Consider the following 16,539-nt stretch of genomic DNA (forward strand, 5'->3'; position numbering starts at 1 on the left):
CAATCTTTGGGAATCCGTGTTTGCTAAGCAGACAAGCAGACTTGCAGTGCCTGTTTATTTTCTGGGCTAAGGAGTCTTTTACTTTATGCAAAAATAAAGAATGTTTTCAAAGCCAAAAAATCCATTTATTGAAAAGAAAAAAAAATTATTTATTGAAAAGAAACAGGGTGGTGGAGTGGGGAACAGTACAATCACAGATTCGCGTCTGTCCTGTCTGGTGTGCTGTGCAGTGAGTGCTGCACTTCAGGACAGCTATACTGCATGGTGATGGGGGTTGAGTGCAGAGGGTAAGGGTCGTGGTTTTCAGGGCTGGGTGGTGAAGATACTGGTGTTGGAGGCAGCGGGTGGCGTGAAGAACATGGAAGTTGGGGAAAGTGGGTTGGAGGTGACAGTGGGGCACAACGGAAAGAGTTTTGGGACAAGGGCTGTAGGGGGGGGTGGCGTTTGCGGTACTGCTCCTCTTTCTGCATGGCTACCAGCTCCTGGATAGCGTCTGCTTGGTGCTCCAGGATGCTTATGACCCTATCAGTGCTTTGCTGCCTGTGCGCGGTGCTTTGCCGCCGGTGCGCTGCGTTTTCCTGGCAGATCCTGCTTTCTCTCTCCCTCCAGTTCTGTGCTTTCTCATTCTCTTTAATAGATTGCCGCATCACTTCTTGCAGCATGTCTTCTTTGCTTTTTTGCGGTCTCTTCCTGAGTCTTTGCAGTCTCTGAGCAGGCGATAAAAGGGACGGCTGAGGTCTCAAGGTTGATGCAGCTGTATAGGCAAAATGCAACATTTAACAGAGGCAGCATTGTTTATACCAGACAGAGTAATGATTCCCCCCGCACTTAAGGAGTAGAAAACACACATGGTCTACACAATAGCATAATTTTCCCCTCCAAAACAGAGCACACATATCCCACGGGAGCCTCAAAATGGTGAGTAAGGGGGACTGATTGTTTCAGGGCTGCACTGTCCTCTGGGTTTCTGTACCTTGGGGAGAGCCAACAGCTTCAGGGGGCACCTACACTGAACACTGTCCCAACATTTTCCACAGGAGTTTGTCCTGGACGATATCTCGCTGCTGAGGGTGACCTGGGAAGCAAGGGAGGGTATTCTACTGCAATGCGGCTTCCGCCCTGGCCCATATGCAGCTTGCCTGTGTGCAGCAATGGTCCCCCCGCCCCTCGCGGCACAATGGCGCGGACACGTTAGCCTGGCTGGGACAAGGACCACGGTGGCTCTCCCGATAAACCTGCGCAAGCGCATTGCACACGTTCTGGATGAGACATTCGAGGAGATTACCAAGGCCGATTACCGCGATGTGATAAACCACATCAATGCACTATTCCGCATCTAGGCATGCATGCCTAACCCTCCTCTCCCGAGCCCGCACCGAAAAAATTCCTTCCCAAAAAAAACCCGCTTACCGGGAACCTGCTCTTCTGTTTGTCCTCCACCAAGTACCGGCCGCTGCGACTGGCTACCTTCCTCCTGGCTCGAGAAGAGCTCCTGGCTGCATGGCTCCAGGGATTCCGGGGTGTCTCCATCCGGCCCACCACCATCACTCTCATTTTCCTCCTTCTCCTCCTCCTCCTCCTCTTCCTCCTCCCCCCCCCCCACCAGCTCTGAAGTGTCCATGGTGGTGCTCGGAGTGGAGGTGGGGTTAACCCCAAGTATCGCATCCAGCTCTTTGTAGAATCTGCAGGTCACGGGGGGAGCACCCGAGCAGCTATTTGCGTCGCGGGCTTTGCGGTAGGCACTCCGCAGCTCCTTCACTTTAATCCTGCACTGCAGGGCGTCCCGGTCATGGCCCCTTTCCATCGTGTCCTTTGATACCTTCCCGAAGGTATCGTAATTCCTACGGCTGGAGCGCAGCTGGGACTGGACAGCTTCCTCCCCCCAAACACTGATGAGGTCCAGCAACTCGCCATTGCTCCATGCTGGGGCTCGCTTGGCGCGTGGAGGCATGGACACCTGGAAAGATTCGCTGATAGCACTCCACGCCACGCCAGGCTGAGCAAACAGGAAGGGGATTTTTAAAATTCCCGGGGAATGTAAAGGGTCAGTCACATGGTTGGTTACCTGAGGCCAGGGCAGTAGAGTTTGAACTGATGACCAGAGTGGCTTGAACAGGCATTGTGGGATACTGCCGAATACTTCTGGAGGCCAGTCACAGCGCATTGGGTGGCCACACTGGCACCGCAGCGCTGCAGCGGCAGCGCAATACTCGCTATTCCTCTCAGGGAGGTGGAGTACATGCAGCGCTGCAACCACGGAGATACAGCGCTGCAAATGCCTTGCCAGTGTGGACGGGGAGTGAGTTACAGCGCTGGGGGCGGCTTTACAGCGCTGTAAGTCGCAAGTGTAGCCAAGGCCTGGCACCGTGACAGAGCCACATAGCAGAGCTGTACAAAAACCCTCGCAGCCCTGCTGCAGAGGATGGTACAGGCATTAAAACGGGCAGCAAGGTCTTGAAACAGACTGAGTGCTGATGCTGCTTAAAGATACAACTCCCCATAACAGTTACATGTTTATTTAAAGAGATAAACACAATCCTTGGATAATATAATGGGCATGAGCTTTAATTAGGAAATTATGAATACCTATTTTCTTAGCTGACGAGATGTCCTGTATCAGTGTAGAGTGGGGGGGGGGGGGGGGGAAATCAGTAGTAGTAAAATAAATGTTAAAGGTGAGTACAAATGTAGATGAAGTGAACTATTGTTGAAAATACAAATTGAGATTAAATGCGAATGAAAACATTCCTTTACGCATGGACAATATACTGTTAAATTGCTCATTTGTGGTGAAATGGGGGTAAAATACGCGAGTTAAAATACTGGGGAAATAGTTAGAAATACCCGGTTTTGAGTGGTGGGGTAAAGCTGCAGTTACCAATTCGTCAGGGGTCACATCAATACTCCTGTTTCAGAGACATTTGCATTTTGGGTCGATTTGTTTGGAAACGATTTAATTGCAAAACACTTTCCCCAAGAATGTATGTGAGAATCGTGAACTCTAAAATCATGTGGTACGTGGTAAAATCATGGCAAAGCACCGCCATCTGCTGGTTGAAAATATAAACACAGGTTGTCATTGGAAACCCTTCCACGCGCTGTGTCTTCGGTTTCACTCAGGCTGTCGGCAAAGGCAGCAGAGGAAAGACGAAAATGATTTAAAATCATTCTTTCAGGAGTTCTGGCTGGGCATTTCAAAGGAGGTAAATGGAGTTGGGTGCCTCATCCCATTACATTTGCTGTGATAGTCCCAGACATTATTGCCGGTAAACATATTCATGCCCCACCCCACTGATACCTGGGTGCGTCAAGAAATCTCAACAGTCCCTACATGAGTTAGAAAAAACCCTAGGGTTAGGGCTAGGGAAACTGAGGCATGGAGGATTACACATCGTCACATACACACAGTCTGTGGCAGAGCTGGTCTCTGAATCCCAGAGCAGACACTTGTCCACAAGCCCATCCCTCTCCCCTTAAGAACACCAATATCTCAGCTGGAGTCTGACCTGAACCCACTGTGTTTCCTGGATCTGCGGTGAGTTCCCCCAAACTCCCCCCTCTCCTTCTTCGTCGGTTTCTAATGAAGTTTCCACAGTTGTAGCTGCCGTTACAGAGATGACATTTATATTTCTCTGAGGCAGCGGCAGTAGCTGGGAGTTTGAAACTTGGTCGGTATAGACAGAAGATACTATGGAGACGTGTTTTATTCTCAGCATTTGGATATTTCTCCTAGGGAACTGGGCTGGGATTTCAAAGAGGTCTCAGGAAACTAGACACTCAATTCCCATTGAACCGTAAACCTAACCCCATACTTAACCCTTACCCAAGACTGTAACCAAAATGCGAATGATACAATCTGACAGTTCACCCTCACCATAACCCTAAACCCTACCCCTGCCCTAGGGGGTGTAGAAGTACAGCCCGCCAGCCCAGTCTCTTCCCTAAAGAACCTACAGTCTAAGGGTGACTACCCGTCTCTGCCACTGAGCTGCTATATGGACTTGGGCAAGTCCTTTCTACTCTCTGTGCATGTTTCCCTCCCATCCCCTTGTCTGCCTTTCCCTGCTGCGCAGGTAATCCCTTAGGGGCAGGGAGCCTTTGTGGCTGTTTGTTTTTAAAGCACCTGTCACGCTGCCTAGGGAGGCCCGCAGGCGCTTGCTGGAATAATCACAGTGCGGTACCAGCCTGTTCTGGAGATGGGACACCAGGGCCCACGGATCGGCCAAGCCATTCTCGGGCGGGATACACCTGAGGGTAAAACCAGGCTGCGTCCCCATATCCCTTACCCTCTGCTGCCCCCTAGCGGCTCTTCCACTCCAACCCCCTTCAGCTGCATCAATCCGCGTTTCACTGAAATCCTGTTTTCATCCGCTTCCCCTCATCTTTTTTTTTTTTTTAATTCCTGATACAATTTTCTGTGCCTGATAGCGAAACAGGCTGGCGCTTCGCCTTGTTACCCTCTTCGGCCAGTGGCTTATAACCATCTTTTTGGTTCCTTGATGTCGCTGGGCGCCCGCTACATAAATATTGCTTAACCCCGGAGAGCACAACAGAGAGGGAAACCCATGAATTATAGGGACAGAGCCTTAACTGGTAGAAACCGGACCAGCTGCCCGGATTTAAATGCGGCCCCACTGATTTACATCAGCTCTGGCTCTGCCCATGGTCTCCAGTGGAACTATGGCCAGTTTGCTCCGGGTGGGGAACAGGCCCAATGACTCTGATGGAACCCAATTAATCTGCACCAGTGGAGGATCAGGCCCAGTTCACTCAGAAGGAAAACCCTTTCCCTCCCCCACCCACTTGCACAGGGTAAATGTACCGAGTTCCTTCCAACCTGAAGGCCGCCCCTGGAGGCTGAGCGGTGTCACAGCGTCACCTCATCCAGGTTCATCTGCAGCCACTTCATTCTGCAGCTGAGTCCCTGACAATGAGCCTGGCCGCTTTGCTGCTGGTGCTGGCTCCAGGTATTCGAGGCTCCGCTCTGAGCAGGGCGCCACGGGTTGGGATTTCCAGGCTACTGGGGAATGGCTTTTCTGAAAGAAAGGCGCTCCGATAGCACGGGGATGGGCGCCTGTGGGTAGACAGACGGACAGTGCAGAGGGGAGGATGGACAGATGGTGCAGAGTGTGAGAAAGAGACATGTGGAGAGACAGCACAGAGGGAAGAGTAGATGGATGGACAGACAGTGCAGAGGGAAGGATGGACAGATGGACAGACAGCGAAGAAGGAAGGATGGGGAGATGGACAGGCAGGCAGCGCAGTGGGAAGAGTAGATGGACAGACAAACAGCAAGAGGAAAGGGAGGATTTTCGTTCGCTTGTTTTCTCCTTTGTCTGCACAGAGGTGCATGTATTTTCCTGTCACTGCTGAGCAAGAAAACTGGACTAAAACCAACCTCCTCCCCCCAGGTGCGTTGGGCCAATACACGGTGACCCAGGAGCGGTCCCAGGCCGCTGCCCATGAAGGAGAACCCATCCAGCTCAACTGCTCCTACACGGGCACCGAGTCCAGCGTGCATTGGTACCGCCAGCCCCGGGGGGGGGGGGGGGCAGCCGCGGTTCCTGGCGCTCCTGTCCTCTAGCGGCAGAGACACCCGAGAGAATTTCACCATGAGCCTGGACACCAAAACCAAAAGCAGCTTCTTGTACCTGAACAGCAGCCGCCTGGAAGACTCGGCTGTGTACCTGTGCGCGCTGGAGCACAGTGCTAGGTGAGCACAGGCAGCCCGTCACCTTGGGGCAGGGCACAAGGACCCAAGAGAGGAGACAAGCAGAAGTTAGAATAGAACAGAGGATATGAGCACAGAAGAGAAGAAAGGAAAGTAGAACAGAGTAGGCGAGAGGCAATAGGAATAGAATGGAACAGAAGAGAACACAGTGGAATGGACCGGAACGGAAGCGATGTGAACAGAATAAAGGGGAGAGAAGAGAAGAGGGATCAGTAATTTAAGGAAGAAACACCTGGAAAATTATAGACATTTTCACCTTTTCGCCTTCCCCAATTCCCTGGATCGGGTGGTTTTATATCAAAAATAGCTCCCTTGTCCCACAACACTAGCAGATGGGGAAGCATTCTCTGGGGAGACAATCCGGTAACTCAGTCATTCCCATGTGATTTTCCATGTTGTTCAGGTCAGACACTTTCAGACTGGTAACATGCACACAGACATTCTCACATACAGCCACACACAGGACACACTCGCACAAGCATTCTCTCATACAACCTCTCTGTCTCACACACATGCACACACACTTGCACAGACATACTACATTGATGCATTAGCTGTTTTTTGTAGTTCTGCAGAAATATTTATTACTGCTTTTTTTAGCTCGGCTACCCAGGGCCGGCTTTAGCAAGAGCGGGGCCCGATTCCTGGGGGCGGGGCTTGCTGCAAGCCCCGCCCCCAGGAATCGAGCCGCGCTCGGGCCGGGGTTGCCGGCCTTGAGTCCGACCCGGAGCCGCACCGCTGGTGCTTGGGGCGGCACATTTTTAGGGGCGGCATGGCCGGCGCCAGAATGCTGCCCCTAAAAATGTGCCGCGGCCGCCCTAGCTCACCTCCGCTGCTGCTGCCTGGGAGGGAGGGGGAGATCCCGAGCGGCCGCGGCGCGCGAAACAGCTGTTTCGGGCACCGCTTCTCCCCCTCCCTCCCTCCCTCCTAGGCTTGAGAGCCTGGGGGGAGGAGGCAGGGGTGGGGATTTGGGGAAGGGGCAGAGTTGAGGCGGGGCCGGGGGTGGGGTAATTAAAAAACGGGGGGGAGTGGCGGCCAAAATTGTTTTTGCTTTGGGCGGGAAAAATCCAAGAGCCGGCCCTGGCTCCGGGGGCTATTTAAAGTGCCGGGGCTCCAGCTACATCTGCTGCCTCGGTCCTCTAAATAGCCGCGAGAGCCCCGCAGCTTCCCCAGCACCTATTTAAAGGGCCAGGGTGGTAGAATCAGGTGGGGCCCTGCCCTAGCTGCAGCCAGCCCCTGCTGCACCCCCTGCCCTGCCTCCAGCCCCGCACCCCCTGCCCTGCCCGCACCAGCCCCTGCCTCCAGCCAGCCCCACACCCCCTGCCCCCACCAGTCCCTGTCTCCAGCCGGCCCCTGCCTGCAGCCAGGCCCGAACCCCCTGCCCTGCCTGCACCAGCCCCTGCCTGCAGCCAGCCCCGCACCCCCTACCTCCAGTCAGCCCCTGCCCTGCCCCTGCCCTGCCTCCAGCAAGGAATATATGTAATATATCATTTTGATTTTATTTATATAGTTATGGAAAGTAAATAATACATGGAAGAAATGAAAGGGGTTTTTTTACGTCGTTTTTTTTTAGTCATCCCTGTCGGGACCCCGCCTAAAATGTTCAAATTGGGCCCCGCACTTCCTAAAGCCAGCCCTGCATACAGTAATGGCAAAGTTCTCGGTCCAGGCTTGTAGCAGTGATAGAATAAACTGCAGGTTCAAATCAAGTCTCTGGAGTACATCCACAGCTGGGATGGGTCATTCAGTCCTTTGTATAGAGCTTCCTTTTTTTGCAAAGTCCCTCCAGAGGTATGAAGCAGGATTGAAGACAAGATGGAGACAAGGCATCGGCCTTTTATAGTCTCTTGCCGTGTGGTCTTTGCTTTCTTTGTCCCAAGGACACTCTATCCAGCATGTGGCATAGAAAAACCTTAGAGTTCTGTCCATAGGCAGGTCCCTGCATGCCTTGCTGAGTCACAAGGTGTATCTACCTTCTCTCAATGGGTCAATTGTATAGCTCATGGTCCTTAGTGGGCCATCAAGCAGGCTAGGCAGAACTAACACCAACTTGTCTGGGGTGTTCCCCGGAAGCATAGTACAAGTTTGAAATACAGACAGTATAGAGCCAATATTCATAACGTCAACTACAAAACTCTTACACATATACAGATAGCATAATTATAATCAGCCAATATAGAACCTCTCCATAGACCCCTTCCACAACAACCTTTATACAATATTGGCTGCAAATATATAACAGTGGTCGCAACCGCGATCTATACAGTTACAGATTATGTTAATAGCATCACAGGAGGTGACACGGCATCAGTGAGACTGATATTGGAATACTGCATCCAGTTTTGGTGTCCACCTTTGAAAAAGATGTTGTGAAATTGGAGCTGGGGCAGCAAAGAGCCACCAAATGTTCTGAGGGCTGGAGAAAAATGCCTTCTAGTGAGCGATTGAAAGAGCTCAACCTCTTTAGCTTATCAAAAGAAGATCGAAAGGTGACTTCATTGAAGTGTTGAAGTGCCTTAATGGAGAGAAAAGATTGGGTATTAAAGGGCTCTTTAATCGAGCAGAGAAAGGCAGAACAAGATCCAGTGGCTGGAAAGTGAAAACAGACAAATTCATATGACAAATAAAGCACAAATATTCAACAGCGAGAATGATTCACCACAGGAACAAGCTACCAAGGAAAGTGGTGGATTCTCCATCTCTTGATGTCATTTCATGAAGACTAGATGCCTTTCTGGAATGTGTTTGCCCCCAAAGTAGCTATTGTGTCATACAGGAGGCCTGTGACATGCAGGGGGTCAGATTAGATGCTCTCATGGTCTCTTGTGGCCATCAAGTCTACTAATTTCTGAAAAACTGAGTGTAGTATTGGGAGCAGCGTCTGAGGTTTTACCGTCTAGTCGGCTTGCTTCCTAAAATGAACACTCCTTGAGTGGGGTGATCCACAGGGAGTAGCTCAAACCTCCAAAGTGCCTGGCCAGGGGCAGGATATTTATGTAGCGGGCGTGGCAGTGACATCACAAAGGCCTTTTGCAGGACCTCAAACTATTGGTCAAAGGTGGTGACCTCACAGAGAGATGCTGACATCAGCCAGGCAGGACAGAGGCGAGTGGCCCGGGAAACCTCAGAGACTCCTGTGGCTTTGCTTCAGCAAGTCTCTGTCTCGAGGTCTCTCTTTGAGGACTGAGAGAACATTCGGGTTCACGTACGTGAGCGGCAGGAGGAACCTCTGTCGAGTTTTCTCCTTCCCCTTTCGTGATTGTACTAGAAAGCAGACGTCCCTGTTTAGAAGGTAAGAGCCTCCTCCAGGTTGGAAACCTCTTCAGTCTGATCCATCTGGTGACAGTTGAATTCTAGGCATGGAAAACACCAGCTTAAGGAGGCAGAATTTGATTCCGCACCTGGGATTTTGTCCCTTAGAATCACTGGGGACATTGGGGTTTGTCCTTTTGGTTTCACCTTTTCCTCCATCCCTCCCTCCTTTCTTTTCTTCTCTTGCTTCTTTTGTCCTTTCCCTGTTCCCCTCCCAACACCAGGGGGTGTGTGTTTGTGTGTCGCGGGGGAGTGCTCTGCAGCTCCCACTGTGGGAGGTCCACCCAAAAATGTGGGGCTGAAGTAGTGACCCGGCAGTGATCCCCACCAGTAGCGTAGCTCGGGGGGGTGCACGGGAAGCAGCCACTTCCCCTCAGCACATTTTCCAAAAGCGGCGCCTTAGTTAGGGGTTACCATGGCGCCAGCAGGAGGGGCCCACACTCCGCTCTGAAGCTTGGCCTGCCTGGCTGGCGCTGACCTCCTGCACGCAAAGGGGGGGCAGCACGGCCGGGGGAGCCATGGGGGGGGGCAGCACGGCCGGAGGAGCCATGGGGGGGCCGCGGGGGCGGAATGGCACGGCCGGAGGAGCCATGGGGGGCAGGGCCGGCTCTAACTTTTTTGCTGCCCCAAGCAGCAAAAAAAAGCGCCGGCCCCCGAGCCCCCCACCGCCGAGCGCCGCACCGCTGGAACCCCCCCCCGAGCGCCGCGCCCCGCGCCGCCCCCCCGCCGAGCACCGTGGCACCGGAGCGCACCCGCCCCCCCGCGGAATGCCGTGCCACGCCGCGCTGCCCCCCCGCCACCCCAAGGTTGGCCGCCCCTTACCAGGTGCCGCCCCAAGCATGTGCTTGGTTGCCTGGTGCCTGGAGCCGGCCCTGATGGGGGGCCGCGGGGGTGGCACGGCATGGCCGGAGGAGCCATGGGGGGGGCGGCACAGCCGGAGGAGTCATGGGGGTCGCGGGGGCGGAACGGCACGGCCGGAGGAGCCATGCGGGGGGAGGCGCGGCGCGGCACGGCCGGAGGAGCCAGCCAAGGGGGGGGGCGCGGAGTGGCCGCAGGAGTAGCCAAGGGGGGCGTGGCCAGAGGAGGAGCCAAGGGGGGGCGCCTTTTTAATGTTTGCTCCTCCTCCTCTTAGAACCTGGCTATGCCACTGATCCCCACCAGTGACCTGGGCCATCCTTTGGGCTCTCTGGTGAGAACCCTCAGCCTCCCGTCCTCAGCCTCTACCCTGACTGGCTGAGCAGGGGGTTATTGACAGGGAGGAGACTCAGGTCCTTGTTCTCTTTTAAGACCAAGTAAATGAGTCATAAGCAGTTCTAGGTTTGATGAATTTTGCTGCTTCTCTGCATTAATTGTCTCTGAGCAGCTCATGATTCTCTCTAACATTGCAGTTCTCCTCAAATACTTGCTGAATAATTACTGAGCACTGTTGTTGGTCTGGAACTCATCTGAGAGCCCTTTATTCAGGTCATTCAATGTAAGAAATTCAAGATCCGATGGTTAGTTTGAAAATCAGGGCTCTTGGGTCCTAGTCCCAACTCTGCCACTGACTGGCTGTGTGACCTAAGACAAGTCAATTCTCCTTTCTCAGCCTTAGCTTCTCCCTCTTTCAAGTAGGGATAATAATGATCCGCTCCTACCTACCTCACAGTGGGTGGAGGATGGGGATCCATTGGAGAGTGTCACTAGGAGGAGTGCATAATATGAGGTGTCCTAGCACGTTTACTCAGATCAGATTGTGAAATAGTTGAAATAGTCTATTTTAGTTGTATTTTTTTATTTTGAAATTGATAAGAGCAGCAACTACTTAGCTCAGACTGAGGCATCTTATCTCATTTTCGAGATCTAAGTGTCTCCTCTTGGTGTGCGACGAGACAATTTAACACACTGTGACAAACAGGAGATGCTTTTGTTTTGCAACAAAATATTTTTGCAAAGAACTTTCATCCCACTTGTTAGGAATTCAAGAAACAAACTGGTTTAGTCTGAATGGGATTTTCTGACAGAAACGGTTTCAATGAAATTTCCCCACCATCTCGATTCCTGGGCTCTATCCCTGCCCAGGGGTGAAAGGAACTTAAAGGATTTACCGTTACGCCGGAGTCCTGGGCGGGGGTGTGGCCTCAACCGGAAGAGGCGGGGCCTTTCAAGATTTAAAAGCCCTGGGGCTCCAGCTGTGGCTGGGAGCCCCAGGGCCTTTAAATCACCCCGGAGCTACCAGCTGCAGAGGCGGCTGGGAGCCCCGGTGCTCAGGGGAGAATTAAAGGGCCCGGGGCTCCGGCAGCGCTTTAAAGGGCCCGGGGTTCACCGCAGTGGCAGGAGCACCGGCCCTTTAAATCACCGCGGGAGCCCGGCTGCCGTAGCTCCGGACCCTTTAAATCCCCGCCCAAGCCCAGCTGCCGGAGCTCCGGCGGCGCTTTAAAGGGCCCGGGGCTCCCCGCAGCAGCAGGAGCTCCGGCCCCTTAAAGAACCGTGGGAGCCCGGCTGCCGGAGCTCCGGCGGCGCTTTAAAGGGCCCAGGGCGCCCCACAACAGCAGGAGCTCCGGCCATTTCAATCCCCGTCCGAGCCCGGCTGCCGGAGCTCCGGCGGCGCTTTAAAGGGCCCGGGGCTCCCCGCAGCGGCCAAAGCTCCGGGCCCTTTAAATCCCCATCCGAGCCCGGCTGCCGGAGCTCCGGCAGTGCTTTAAAGGGCCCAGGGCTCCCCACAGCGGCTGGAGCCCTGGGCCCTTTAAATCACCGCCGCAGAAGCCGGTCCAGTCCGGCACGGCGTACTGGCTCTTGCCGGTACGCTGTACCAGACCGGACCGGCTTACTTTCCCCTCTGCCGTGCCTCTGGGGGGTTTGTTGTCCATTAGAACAGGAGTCAGGACTGGTGGCTTCTCTTTCTGGCTCTGCCACCGCCTTGCTGTCTAGGCCCTTGGATAGGTCCCTTCCCTTCTCTGTAGCTCAGGCTCCTCCCCATCTGTCCAATGCGAACAGGGACAAGTCTCGAACTCTGGGCGGTCGTGAGCCTAAGTGAGATAAGGGGCGTTAAAGCCCTCTGTGAAGGAGAAAGGGGAATTTCTCAGTGTTTAGCACCAAGGAATTCTAAAGTTTGCTAAAATATCTAGTCTGCGGAAACAAGAAATGGTCGGGGCCAAATGTTTTAAGCATTGTCTTTTTAAAAGCCCATTCAGGGATGTGAGGCCCTGTCTTTTAGGTACCTGGGGTTCTTTGCCAGCAGGAGAGAAGAGGTTCCTGCCTCCATTTTTGTGGCCTTAACAAACCAGATGCTGTGCCCCAGTTCTCGTCTGCGATCCCTGAAAAAGAACCTCTTCCCATCCATTAACAAGACAGGACCTATCTGTAAAAGGGGAACAAAGAGAACCCTGGGACTTACAGACTAGCCAGCCTCACTTCCATAGCTGGAGAGAGACTGGAATACATCATTAAACAATCCCTTTGTCAGCACCTACAGGATAATTTGGTTCTTAGGACTAGTGAGCATGGACTTGTCAAGAACAAATCATTCCAAACCAATCCTAGCTCCTTCTTTGGCAGGGTTCCGGGCCTAGTGGAGGTGGGTAACCAGTAGATGTGATCTCTCTTGGTGTTTCTAAGGCTTTTGACACAGTCCCATGGGACATTCTCACAAGCGAACGAGGGAAATGTGGTCTAGATGTAATCAGTGGAATGGGAGTGCAGAGCTGGTTGAAAGCCCAGACTCCAAGAGCCCTTCTCCATGTCTGGCTGTCCAACGGAGAGGGTGTACCTACTGGGTCCGGCAGGGATCAGTCCGGGGGCCGGTAGTATTCAATATTTTCCTGAAGGATTTGGAAAATGGAGTGGAGAGCATGCTTCTACAATTTGCAAATGACACCAAGCACTTTGGAGCACAGGATTGGAATTCAAAACGCCCTTAACAAATTGGAGACTTGGTCTTCTTGAGCCAAACTCCATGGCTGGGCCCCTCTCTATAGACTGGGCTGAAGTGAAACCCCAGAGCCAAACACTCCTCCTCCTGGGCAGTGCGCTCCCACCTTCAATGGGCAGATGCTGCTTAGCGCTGTCAGAGCAGCTTTTGCTGGGGGCTTCTCCCAGCACTTTCCAATAGTGGGAAAGTATGAAATCCCCATTTGACTGCTGGGGACAGAGCCAGAGAGGGGGGAGCAATTTGCTCAAAGTCCCACAGGGAAAGGAAAACACCCAGCAGTGGAACCAACAGGAAACCCAACAATGGAACTCAGGAGTCCTGACTCCCAATCCCCTGGTCCAGTCACTCCAGCGGAGCACACTCCCTCTCAAAGCAGGGGGAGCGGACGTGAGGGCCTGCTTGTAATTGCCAGCTGTGGGAGGGAGTGTGCAGCAGTGGTTAGCGAAGGGGCCTGGAAAGAAGGCCTGCTGGGTCCCATCCATTCTTCTGACACTTGGTGTGACCCTGAGCCAGTAGCTTCCCCGCCCCAGGCCTGGTTCTCATCAGTGGGGTTGGGGTCGCAGTCCCGACAGCCCAGGCGGGTTGGGAGGCTCCAGGAAGGTGTGTAAAGTGCTGGGATGTCGGGATCCCGGACGCGCTGTCACCCCCGCACTAGGGCGGTGTCCGGCACCCCCTGCTGCTGGCCGAGTTTCTCTGTCCCTTGGCAATAAGACAGACTCTTGTTTTCCCAGCCAGCCGATCGCCCCGTGCCATCACCCTGCCTGCTTGCTGGGCAGGGTAACTCCTCAGGTCACCACCCCCCTCTCCAGCCTGCCTTGGGCTTGGAGAGTGAGGAGAAGGGCGAGGGACGACCCTGAACATCCTCCATCCATCGCTCCATCACCAGAGCAAGTGAGTGGCATTAGGGTTCCTCGGTGGCGTCCCCTGTCTGTCCGGGGAGAGGCAGAAAGAGGGGGAGAGAATCTCTCCCAAAGGAGATTGGATTTGCAAACAGCCCCCAGGAACCCCTCGCACTCAGACCAGGGAGGGGCTTCTCCAGAGCCATCTCTAGTGTGTTTGGCCAGGTCCCAGCAATGGGGCTCCCAGCCCTTCCCTTGTGGGAGACTGTTCCCCAGGCTGAGAGTCTCTGAGCTGGGCCAGACCCGGTGAGCTGCTGAGCATGGAAATCAATGGGAACTGAGGGGGCCCTGGCCTTGCTATGCCTAGGGACTTTGAAGTGGGGAATGGTTTCCCGGAAGAAGTCCGGACTCCTGGGTTCAGGGCTGGCTTTAGCAAGTGCGGGGCCCGATTCCTGGGGAGGCACTTTGGATTGCCGGCTGGGGGAGCGGGCCCCGCCGGGCTTGCCGCGCTCCGTCTGGAGGTCTGGCCGGGGTCGCGGGGCTGTCACGGTCCAGCCTGGGTCGTGGGGCTGCGGAGCTGCCGCGCTCCGGCCGGGGTCACGGGGTCACAGGGCTGCCGTGCTCCAGCCTGGGTTGAGGGGCTACGGGGCTGCCGCGCTCCGGCCGGCGCTCTGGCCAGGGGCGCGGGGCCCCCGAAGACGACTGCCGCCGGGGTGAGTGCGCAGGGCCCTCTTAGGCGCGGGGCCCGATTCCGGGGAATCGGGCGAATTGGCCTAAAGCCGGCCCTGCCTGGGTTCTGTTCCTTCTCTAGCCTGGGCGGGGGTGGCAGGAGGGAGCTGCTTGTCCAAAGTGACCAGTGGTCTTTGTGACTGACCCCAGTGCTCGAAAAGGACGAGACTCCCCGGTTCTTGCAGCCCCAGGGATGACGAGGGGGAGCAGATCATGCAATGAACTCCTGCCAGTGTGTGTAGCTTGCCCTCCCTGCACCCCCGTGGGGGAGCAGGAGCTGCTCTGGCTGGGGCAGGGATGGGGAGGGAGCAAACAGGCTGGTTAGTGAGAGGCTGCCTTGACCCCAGACTCACGCCTGCTCCCCGCTGGGTTCCAGGATGGCCAGGCTCCTGAGGATGTTCAGGAAGAAGGCTCTGCAGGTGGCCCCAGAGCCTGAGGGAAGCAGCCACCATCTTCCCCAGGAGCGGAGCGGCCCCTCCGTCCCCGCTGGCGGGGAAGGAGCTCCCGGCCGCGCCAGGAGGTGGAAGTGCCCAGCCTTCTGGCGGAGGAAACCCACTCCCAGCGCAGGCGCCGAGGTGGGAGCATCACCTCCCAGGCCAAAATGGAGCTGGGCCAGGCTGCGGCTGGGCAGGCAGGACCCAGCCCAGGGGCGGAACCGGGCAGGGTGGCTCTGGGGCTTGTGGTTGTGTGGGCAGCAGCGGCCCCAGGAGCCCAGCCCCAACTTCCAAGAGGGGGCATCGCCCTGCTCGGTCAGTGAGGACCTTCCAGCCTCCCCAGGGCAGGAGGTGGAGGATCCCTCTGCCAGCCCCAGCAGCTCGGGCCGCTCCCCATCCGACAGCAGCAGCACCTGCGACTCGGACAGCACCCTGGCCGATGGACGCTTCTGCTTTCTTCCAGGTGAGGAGCCAGGCTGGGTTCAGGGAGGGGTGAGGAGGGGGCTGTGAACACCCTGGGCCCAGGCCCTCGAGCAGTGCTATGGGGGTGGGTCTCCAGCCCAGGTGTCTGGCCTGAGCCATGTGAACCCCACCGACACTAGATGCTGCCACTTTGGTCCTTGGTGCTCCATTTTGCAGGGGGGGGGGAGGCACCTCCAAGGGAGTCCAGGACAGTGGGGGGGGGGTCTCTTTGCTATGGGCTCCTGAAGGAGTTGGGGGCTGACGACATCACTGAGAGGGGGGAGTGTGGGGCCCAATCTGCCCTATGTCGCGGAGGTTTGAAGGGGACACATTGTCCCACCATGCCCCTGTCCTTCCCCCGAGTGGCAGCAGGCGTCACCCTGTCCCCTTCTCTCCCTGGTGCAGCGTCCGCCAGGGACTCCGAGGACGAGGAGGAGGAAGAAGAAGGGGTAGACTTGGTAACAGAGGAGGCTGCTCTCATGAACATCCGAGAGCAGCTCCATGGCCGAGAAAAGGTACAAACGTTCCCCAGCTGTGCTGGAACTGAGATTGTCCTGCTCCTTCCCAGCATCCCGACCCCCTGCAGAAGGTCTTGGCCCTAATGGGGACCTTTCTCCTCCATGATCTGGGACCCCCAAGATGGGGGTGTTTGTCACACACCAGCTGGGGTCTCCTCCCCCCACAGGCACTGTCCCAGTTCCTGACCCTGATTGTGGAGGAGTCGTGGGTGATTTGGACAATAGGCGGGTCCCCACTATCCCCCATTCAGGCCTAAGTCCTGCAGCTGGTGTGGCTGGGGCAGGGAGGTCCCTGGCTAACTGGCTCTCTCTCCCCTAACCCCACTCCTGGTGGGCGCAGGACGAGGTGCAGCAGCTCGAGTTCCTGCACGCCATCTACCCCGCGTGCCTCGCTGCCCAGGAGAGAGGGGAGGACACATTGGAGCCACACTGCTCGAAGGCGGCTGTGGTGGAGAGGATTGTGGTGAGTGAGACACGGCGCCCGGCAGCTGGAGGGAGGACAGAGGCATGGGAGGGGCAGGGGTCTCCCCGGGTCGATGGTTGGGGGATGGCTGGTGCTGGAGGGCAGCTGAGGGAAGGGATTGCTGGGGCTGAAGATTGGGGA

This window comes from Emys orbicularis, chromosome 12 (genome assembly GCF_028017835.1).
Source record: "Emys orbicularis isolate rEmyOrb1 chromosome 12, rEmyOrb1.hap1, whole genome shotgun sequence".
NCBI classification, from domain to species: Eukaryota; Metazoa; Chordata; order Testudines; family Emydidae; genus Emys; species Emys orbicularis.